Here is a 10,576-nt window from a genome sequence, read left to right as displayed (position 1 = left end):
GAAGTAAGGGGGTTGTAGCTCCCTTCCAGGAGAGACTGGAAAACGAGAGAGAGTTGTAGCTCTCTGCAGGTTGCAGCCTGCGTACTGGTAAAGGACTGCACCAATACAATCTCATTGTAAAACAAGTTTCTAATTGAAAGAAGATAGAGACATATTGCAGCAGGTGGTTTTCACCCACATTGGGTTTCCACCTTATATCTGGTGTTCTTTGGTGTGACTATCTATTTATCTTGTTCATGCTCATTATTTTTATGGTACTGACATACAAAGTAATGATCAATATCTGAAGAATAATTCAAAGTATAAATAAGGAAGATATATTGAAAAGAACTTAATAATACTGATTCACCCCCCCTCTCAGTATTATTTCCAACACCTAGGTGACAATGAAAGATGAAGATAATACTTCCCTTAGCATCCCTAAGGACTCCTCCATACCCAACAGTTCTCGGGTTTCCTTTTGGCGCTCCATTAATGTTGTATTTCAGATATCCTTCTAGGGGAGGATGCCAGAAATCCTTCTCTGTGTCCCTTGTTGTAACCTTCCTAATAAGAACTTGAGGAGTGAGTCCCTACAGCCCCAGCTGCCTGAGAATTTTCCCATCCATAACTGAGGGAGGACTTTTAGGGTGGTTGCGAACAGTGGTACCCACTGTCTCCTTAAGTTGTTTCAGGATTGTCTCAAATAGGCGATATGGGGGATTTTTTTCCTCCTTGAATATTCTTTTGTTCCTCTCCTTCCAAACATTCCATATGATGAAGCTTGGGGTAAGGGCCCAGGCTGAGTTGAGAATTTCATAGTCCGAAAAATTTCCTCTCCAACTATTGAGAGTGTTAATGATGCTCCCTCTGTCCCTGTCAGATTGCTGAAAGATTTTGGCAAATATGTCCCATAGCCAGGAGGTGAAAATGCAGTTGTTGAGTAGATGCTCCATTGTTTCTTCTTGCTCCCCACAGAGTAGGCATCTAGAAGGCCCCAGAACACCCCTCTTCCTGATGTTGTCCCAAGTCAAGATTTTCCTGTGGTAAACCAACCACATGAAGAGTTTGATTTTCATCCACCCTTGGTGCCTCCAAAGTTTCTGCCAGATTTTGTCCGGAACCTGGGGATCTAGCTCAAGGAGAATGCCTTTTGCTTCTTTAAGATTAAAGGTGCCCTCTTTATTATTGCCCCATCTTAGTTGGTCTTGCCCCCCTGAAACTAAGATCATCCTTTGTTCCACCATTTTCATTAGCTCCTCTGCTTTTGTTTTCAAGGGGTTGTTATTTCTGCAATCAATTTTTCTCCAGATTCTCCATTTCTCCATCTACTGAGTGTTATCCCAGAAGTCCTTTACTTTAATTAATCCTTGGGAATCTGTCTCATGTTTAAGGTCGAGGAAGTCTTCTTTTAATAGTATTGGTTCTTGTTGCCACTTATCTTCCCAAAAAAGAGCAAGATCCCCTTCTCTGATTTCCCAGAAACTATTTTCTTGAACTAATCTTCTGTTTTCCCAAGCTTTGTTCCAGATGTATGAGCCCTTAATATTACCTGACATTCTTATGAGATCACTAGTTTGCCAGGATCTTGCATATTTTTCTTTCCAGATATTTGCCCATTGAGTCTCTGGATTCTGAACCCAGCGCCACCATAGTTTGGCCCCTAAAACCTTGCTAAGTATTTCCTGATCGTCCAAGCCAAGCCCTCCATGGTTTTTGGGTCTAATTTTTTTTTCCCAAGACACTAAGGCCCATTTCTTCCTCATCTCCTCCTTACCCTAAAGGAAGTTTCTTTGTATATTTCTGAATTGTTGAAGGACTCCTTTTGGAGCTGGGAGGGCAGATAACATAAAAATAGGGATGGCTTGCAGAACAACTTTTGTAAGAACCAACCTGCTTGCAAGATTTAAAGATCTGAAGGTCCATTTACTGACTTTATCCTGCAACTTATTGATCAAGGGTTCCAAATTCTTTTGAGCATTGGTTTAGTAGTTAGAGGAACTCCCAAATATTTTGAGGGTAGGGAATCCCTTTGAAAGCCAAGAATTCTGGAAATATTTCTTTGAATCGCAATATTGGTATTGAAGAAAAAGATTTTTGATTTGGAGAGATTAACTTCCATACCTTTGGCCATGGCAAAGATGTTCAGGATTTGTTTATATGCTGTAGCATCTTTGATTGTGGGGACTCCCTGTAGCATTGTGTCATCTACAAACTGTTAATGTGTTAGAGCCTGACCATTCTCAGTTAGTTGAATTCCATTAATCTTACTTGTAACTTTAGCATGCTTGATGGACCTACCAAGTCCTTCCATCATGAGAATGAAAAGAAATGGAGAGAGTGGGTCTCCCTGTCTGAGCCCTCTGGAAGGACTAAAAATCCCAGAGGGAGAGCCATTCACCAAAATAGAGAAGCTGGAGGAAGTCACTAAGGCCATCACCCACTTGACCCAATTATGATCAAAACCAAAAGCAATAAGTACCCTCTTCATATATGTCCAGTTTACCTTATCATAAGCTTTGGCTATATCTAATTGCATGATCAATCCAACCTGTGTTTTGCTACTTAACGAGTGAACCACCTCTTGGGCTTGAATGATGTTGTCTAAATTTTTTTTGCCTTCCACATAACTGGATTGTTCCCTTGAAACTAGGGTAGGAAGCAGAGGATTAAGTCTATTAGCCACTACTTTGGATATTATCTTGTAAACCACATTGCATAGAGCTATGGGTCTAAACTTATCCGGTGTTTGAGCAATGTCCTGCTTAGGGATAAGGGAGATAAAGGAGGTATTGAGCACTTTCAAAATGGTTCTATTCAACCTGGAATCCTCCACTACATTCAAAATATCCTATTTAACAATATTCCAGCATGTTTTAAAAAAATCCACATTAAAACCATCCGGGCCTGGTGCTTTTCCATTCTTCATTTCTTTGAGGACATCATCTACCTCCTTTTAAAAAACTGGCCTATTTAGATTGAAATTGTCCTCTTTGGATACCAGCTTTGGTATGTTTCTGGTAACATCACTGATGGACTATTCTCTATCTGAATTATTTTCCTGAGTAATTCTTCGGAAGTGTTGAACTAACACAGCTTCAATATCCTCATGGGAGGTGAGAAGATTCCCGTCTTCATTCTTAATTGAAGATATTTTGTTGTGTGTTCTATTCGCCATGGTGGACCTGTGAAATTTTTTTGTGTTGCGCTCCCCTTCTTTTAGCCATTGCACCCTAGACTTTTGTCTCCAAAACATTTCCTCTTGTTTTCACAGATTATCCCATTCTTGATTATATTTGTCCACTTGGTTACTCTTGACTCTAGCAAATCCATCCTTGATCAGAGCTTGGCTGAGAACCTTCATTTTGTTTTCAACAACTTTTTTTTCCACAAAAATATTGCCAAAATAATTTCTATTCTAGTCCTTTAGTCTGAGTTTGATATGCTTTAATCTTTTATGAAGGAGAAACATTCTTGTTCCCTGAATCTATAAATCTTCTGACCACCATTTTTTGATATTGTTGAAGAAATCTGGATGGGAGAGCCAGATATTTTCAAATCTGAAAGGTTTGTTTCTGAGAGTACCCATAACTTTGATATCCAGTTGAACCAGCCAATGATCTGAGCCTCCAAAGGGGAGCACTTCCGCTATTACTTCCTTATTTGTTAGCATCAGATCCTCTGAGATAATGAATCTGTCTAACTTTTAGGCTACCTGAGACTCTCCTCCTCTTTTATTGTTCTAAGTGAAGAGGCCAGTATTTGTTTCGGTATCAACAAGGTTCATACTATCTATAAAGGTTTGAAACTCTAAAGAGTCTCTACTTAGAGTTATAATTCCTCCTTTTTTCTCTCAAAGAGATTTGATCATGTTGAAATCCCCTCCCATGATCCAAGGTGCTCCTACATGTCTGTCCCTGAGATCCACCAGTGAGTCTATAAACCTAAGTTTGTCGTCTATTCTTTGAGGGCCATATACATTTGTGACCAGATAGGTGTACCTATCTCCTACAGGTTGAATAACGACTGAAAGATAGTTCCTGGTTGCCTCAACATCTATTATGCAAATTTTTTGAGGGTTCCAAAGGGTGAGAATTCCCCCCGCTGTATCCTCTGCTTTAACTTCTAGAAACTCAAATCTACTGAGCCATTTGCTATGGATTTGTCTTAATTTTTGAATGGAACATTTCATTTCTTGGATAAAGATTATGTCCGACATTTCTTGTTTCATCCTATTACTAAGCAATCTCTGCTTTCTCTTACTCCCTAGACCTCTGATATTCCAAGATGTAAACTTCATAATTAAATATTTGTAAAGGAGTAGCTGGCTAGATCTTTCATCTTACCTGAATCTATCATTAGCTTGCCACACTCCATCAAGAGTTCATTCTGCTTTTTCCTGCCTCTTTTCTTACCTGGGTTTCTTGTTGCTAGTCCCGAAGTTGTTTTCATCATTTTCACCCCTTCTATTATCCTGCTTATCTATATTTTTTCCTTTCTCCAACACATTAGCCTGCATTTTCCATAAAAATAGTTGTTGTATTCTATTGAGCTCTTCTTGAGGTACCAAATCTACTCCTCCCGTAGTTCCCTGAATCAAGAACCCTTCCAGATCTAGGTTTTCTTTATCCAGAATCTCCTGTAGCTCATGGTCCTTTAGGTCCATTTCACTCTGGGTCATTTCCTGATCCATATCAAGTTTTGTTTCACTTATCATGGTTTCTTTCTGATAATCAGTTTCTTGAGTTTGTTCCCGTTCTTCTTCTTTCTTCTTTTCCCCATGATTTTCTTTCATTGCTTGATCTTCCTTTGTGATCTCTTCATCTTCCCCAAGAACTTGGAACTTATTTTGACTGACCTCTAGCCCTTCATCTTGATGTTGCTTTAGTCCTCTTTTGTTGCCTTTTCCTCGATTCACCACTTTCTAGAAGCTATTCCTTTCCTTCGTTGTGTTAGCCTTGCTGTTATTTACCACTTTACCAAGTGGACAATCTCTAAATAGATGCCCATGTTCATGACATCTACGACATCTGAATGGAATATGCACATAGTCTACTCTTTGCACCCATTCTTCATAAAAAACTTCCAAGATCACTTCATCTGGTAGAGCTCCTGATAAATCCATTTCCACACATATCCTAGGAAAGGAAGTGTATTTCCCTCTTCTTGTGGCTTCAGAAGCTTTAACAAAACGACCTAATTTATTGTCTATAGCTGTTAATGATTCATTTTTCCAGTAATCAAGAGGTAAAGAATAGAGTCTTACCCAGACCGGTACCGAAGTAAAAGTCTCACGTTCCGGTACAAAATTCATCATCCATGGCCTCATGTAGAGTCCAGCTGCTGCATAGAAGTAGGGTCCTCCTTCGAATACTCTGTCCTTGTCCTCAATGTTTTTGAACACCACAGTGAAGAATCCCTTTGACCCAAGATGAAGGTTAATGCTCCCTTTAGGTTTCCAGTGATATTTGATCCATGTCTGTAATGCTTTTTCTGTGGGCCATAGTCCCATGAACTTACAGATAATAGCATATGTCCGCATGTGATCCCTGTGTACCTGCAGAGTAGGGTCGTTTAAAATAACTCTGGGTGTGATCTCAGCTTTGGGTTTGCAAGGTCCCTTTTGTTTCTTGTCTTTAGTTCCCTGTTTTTTGTCTTCTACCTCCTTGTCCTTTGTGCCATTGTTTTCCTTAGTATTGACTCCTGCTATCTCCTCTTCCATATTTCTTTTCCCTTCCTCCGAAGTACCTCTAGCATTTTCTATAGGTTTCTTACCTCTACTAGCAATGACCTCCTTGTAGGAGGGAGTGGCACTCCCTCCTCTACGACCTTCCATGAGGAACACTATCTGCAACTCGCTGAAACCCTTGATGTTCGCCTTCGCTGTTCCACTCCACTAGTCTCCTTCGGGATGAAATAGGATTTTAATAATAATGAAAGAAATATAAAATTTGATAATGAGGATTTTAATAATAATGAAAGAAATTTAAAATGAGATGAATGTTATATCGATGCTAATGGGATGAAATATATGTTTGACAATGAGGACTTTAATAATAACAAAATGAGATGAATGTATTATGTGTAGGGATGAAAAATATGTCTCCAGAAATTTGACAATGTTAATAATAACAAAATGGGATGAATGTTATATCGATGATAATGCAATAGATACATGTCTCCAGAAATTTGACAATGAGGACTTTAATAATAATTAAAGAAATGATAAAAAAATGGTCAAGGACTTGGTGTGACATACCAAAATTGGCAAGAACTTGGTGTGACATACCAAAAAATGGTCAAGAACTTGGTGGGGAGGAGTAACGAATTTTATAATGAAAAAGAAATTTGAAGGTACAATGAAAGAAATCCAAAAAGGCCTCGGGGAGAATACATATTGCACTCTATGACATACCAAAAATGGTCAAGAACTTGGTGGGGAGGAGTAACAAATTTTATAATGAAAAAGAATTTTGAAGGTACTTTGAAATGAAAAAAGAAGTTTGAAATCCAAAAAGGCCTCGGGGAGAATACATATTACACTCTATGACATACCAAAAATGGTCAAAAACTTGGAGTAACAAATTTTATAATGAAAAAGAAGTTTGAAGGTACTTTGAAATGAAAAATAAGTTTGAAGGCACTTTGAAACTCCAAAGAGGTGTGAGATCTTGAATTGAGTATTAGCATTAGGATGAAAAGGTGCAACTCCATTAACATATGACTTTTATCACTTTTAGTAACATTGTGAACTTTATAATAAGGTGCAAAAGGGGAATACAATCTTCTTTTTTAAGCATCTTATTTTTCTTAGTTGGGGGGCAAAAGAAAGAGTCCTTATTATCACATAGAAATTTAAAGGGCATCAATGGCATGGGCATACAAATAGACTAGGAATCCATATTATGTGGGAGCGCTAATGAGGCGTGGAAATGTGGATTGAAAGAATTAGGTGCAATATTTACGATGTAGTGAGGTGAGACACAATTGAGCCTGAATTTGGTGACCTTGTTGAAGTGTCATCAATAATTTTATGATGTTCCTAAATTTGGTTTATATTTTGGTGAAATTCCTCTTGAGATAATTTAAGTTGCTCATTAGATACCAGTGCCTCCTTTCTAGAAAGCTCAACGTCTAATTCCTCATCCTGCAAGTCTTTTACCTATGATATCAACTAATTGAATATGTCCAGCTTTTTTCGACAATTGAATTTGTATATGTTTTTTGTCATTTTTGAATTTCTTGTTTTAAGCATTCTTTAAGATCTTTCATTTGATCTTGATCTTGTTATAAAAGAAAAGAAATTTTCCTTTGATACTCAGCCTCCATTAGAGATTGTTGTTGTTGTAAATTATCCTAAAGATTTATTTTTTCTTGTTTATTTTTATTGGTCCCTTTAAGGTTTCATATAGACCATTTACTAGCATGAGTAAATGCACCAATTGAATCAACAACGTCATTAGAAAATTCTTCTTTATTGAGATTTGAAGCATCCAAAATCATTACTTGTTTTGTTGTAGATTCTTATTTTTTCTCTATCTTTCTCCTCTTTAGTCTCCCTTTTGTGATTGGTTTTTTAAAACTACTTAAGAAGTAGTTACTGAGGTGTTACGAACTTTGTTCCTTAAAAAATGAGAAGAAACCAATAATTATAGTCATGTTTGAGGGGAAACATCCTCTTACAATTAATACAACGTAGAAAATAATATTTTGTGATCCTAAAACTAGGCCTCCTTAGTATATATATATAAGAGAAAAATTGCATACTTACAATAGAATGGGACCATGATAGGTTCTAGCCTACATAAAAATATAACATTATAAATATAATCACTCAATATATGGGGCTTAATAACGAGTTTTAGGGTTACATGAGCCATATATATGGCTTAACATATATCTCCCCTTAAGAAAGTGTTGTCCTCAACACTTGGCTATTTGTGGGTGCTTTTTCATGAACAACTCATTTTCCCATGTCACTTCTTCCATTGGTAGGTTCTTCCCTTTGATGAATACTCCCTCAATTTCTCAATTGCTTAGTCCTTATTTCCAATATTGTTTTTTGTTTTAGTAATATTTTCCTTTCCTAATTAATATTTGGTAGAATAGTTTGGATTGGGATCTTTTCATTTATTATCTTCTTTAAGTAAGAGACATGGAAGACTAGATAACAATTCATCACAAGTTTCTAGTCACCGCAAGATTCCATAGAATATTAACTTAGGATGGTCAGATCCCTTCTCAGCTCAACAATTTTATTTATCACTCCAAGGATCTTATTATCTTTTGTCAACAAAGATGACAACTCAAAGAATATCGAAAGATGTAAATAGTTTACAAGACAAAGAAATAGGTGACACGCATTGTTAGCAATAACATTTAAGGATAAAATTGTTTGAAGAGGAAGGCCATGTTTTTTATTATATATATATATATATATATATATATATATATATATATATAATGTAAAACAATAATAATAAAAAATAATGATTAATTAACTGGTAACTAGTTAATGAAGGGGTATGTCCCTAAGGGCATGACCGTTGATGAAGAGGTATCTTCCTAGGTATATAAGCATGCCCTCACCCTCATTGTAATCATATCATTAATTATTTTATATAATATTCAAAATATAATTACTTGACCTATAATGGATGTCTTTGTCTTTGAAGTATTCTGAATATTATTGTTGCATAAACAAACTTTGATCATTACATTCAATAAAAATTTATGTACTTTAAGATTTTGATATATGTCAAGAGTAGTAAAATTTTATATATATATATATATATATATATCTAGAGAGAGAGAGAGAGAGAGAGAGAGAGAGAATAGAAAAATAACGTCAAAAATAGAAATATAGAGAGATATTATGAAAAATAGAAGTTTTCATGTATTTGCAACTAAAACCGCCATGTTTGTCATCCCAAACTATATCCAAGGAAACCAACTTAACATGGAACCTGATACCCTAAGCCCCCAAGAGCTCCCAGAGCTCAATGTTTAACCCAATCAAGATCCCTCCATATAGGGAATGATGATCTATGAAGGTTAATAATTTGTCCTTCCCAAAGGCTTTGTGAGGATATCAGTAACCTGATCATCCATCCATGGGAGCCTTGTTGCTCCTCCCAACAAAATATAGATGATGGCACACAACTCACTAAAGAGCTTCTTTAAACCACAATGTCTTACAACTAGCCATTCTAGCAGAAATGATTTTAGAAATCCTTTTTTTCTTGTACATCCAAGATACAAAATCAAAAATAATGTTAAAGAAATATTTAACTAACCTTACTCCCTCTCACTTAGGGAGACCACAAGCCTAAGCTTTTCTAATTCATGAAGGTGCCCCAGTGCCTGTTCTACACAATTTTCTTTCATACAACCAGACTCTCTCTGGTTTAAGTTGCATGTTGTAATACAAAGGATTCACCGAATAGCCTGCTCATCATGGGATCCAATAACCTGGAGAATTACCAATCAATATGCCATGCTTCTGAAATTTCACTTCCATATGGAAGTCCTTCGATATAATTATCTAGAGGGTTCAACATACAAATCCCTCTAAGATTAATGAGATTAAACATTATTCAATTTGTAATCATGATTCTAACTCATCTTCTTCAAGACTTGAAGGTAGATTCACGGTATGTTCTTCCTAATTATAAACATCAGGAATTCATAGAAGGATCTTATATTCCCTCTGAAGCCTCTTCATCAACCAGGGAAACTTCAATTACATCCCTCTCAATGAAAATTTGAATCATTTCATCTCTCTGGTGTATTTGTTGCTCCAATTATGTAGGCTCACATTGTATACATTATCTCAGTTCATCAGCTAATGATAACATAGTGATCCAGTCAACTATCCAGACCATACTATAACGTCTGAGCACGTTAATGACTATAAGCTTTTAGTCTAAGGAGGTCTACAAAGTCCGCATACTACAATATTCCAAATATCCTTGGTCTTTACAACAGTCACAGTCTTCTTTTCCATATTAGACAATCTAGTCATACAGAGGTTCAAATAACAACACCATCTATGCTTATACTTTTGAGGATTACAAGAAGTAGTCCTCATACTATTTAGATACTATGATGTATTATAACCACGGTAGTATAACATAACAATATTTTGAGTTGTGTTAAGATGGTACCATGATGGTGATCCAAACTATAATCCTAAATGAGATTAATAAGGTTCTGATATGTGCCATTATTATATTCCAGATTGTGTTATTATAAGGTTACAAACTACCTTTAACGAACCACATAAATCACCAAAAGGTTGCCACAGGGATGGTTGAGCTTGAGTGTCGTGATAATCCTTTAAGAGATATGAACTTATCTTGTCAATGCAAGACATATAACTATAGTATATGGAATTGCAAACTTTTCATCTTGTAATCAATTCTTTTTACACTTACACAGGTTTCCCATACCATATACCATGATAGTTAATATGCTACACATCAACAATTATCCTTGAAGGGTTCTTAAAGGATTTCTTTATAGCTGCATACAATTTGTAGATCATTGACACGGTCCTCTAATGTATTTTCATTTTTCAAGTATTTGACATAGACCT

Source organism: Pinus tabuliformis, chromosome X, assembly GCF_031772625.1.
Source record: "Pinus tabuliformis cultivar Carrire ecotype Pingquan chromosome X, CPIR1, whole genome shotgun sequence".
Lineage (NCBI taxonomy): Eukaryota > Viridiplantae > Streptophyta > Pinopsida > Pinales > Pinaceae > Pinus > Pinus tabuliformis.
Note: the sequence above shows the minus strand (reverse complement) of the source record.